Raw genomic sequence first — 225 nt, 5'->3', positions numbered from 1 at the left:
GTGCTGGGGACCCCCTCGTGCTAGGAGCATCTCAGAAGTGGGGAGCCCCGAGGGCTGTAAGCCACCTGGAGGGTGGGGGGCTGGCCTGACGGGTGAGGTAGAGTCTGGGGTGTATGCCTCCTGCCCTCCAGCTCCCTCTGAGCCCCTTCCCGTAGGCTTAGTGGGGTGGGGGGGCTGCTGATGGCCGAGCAGCAAGCAGGTGTGGTCCACCAGGGCCCTGTGAGT

This window comes from Bison bison, unplaced genomic scaffold (genome assembly GCF_000754665.1).
Source record: "Bison bison bison isolate TAMUID 2011002044 unplaced genomic scaffold, Bison_UMD1.0 scf7180017861717, whole genome shotgun sequence".
Taxonomy (NCBI): Eukaryota; Metazoa; Chordata; class Mammalia; order Artiodactyla; family Bovidae; genus Bison; species Bison bison.
The sequence above is the reverse complement of the archived record's forward strand: the minus strand, read 5'-3'. Positions refer to the sequence as shown.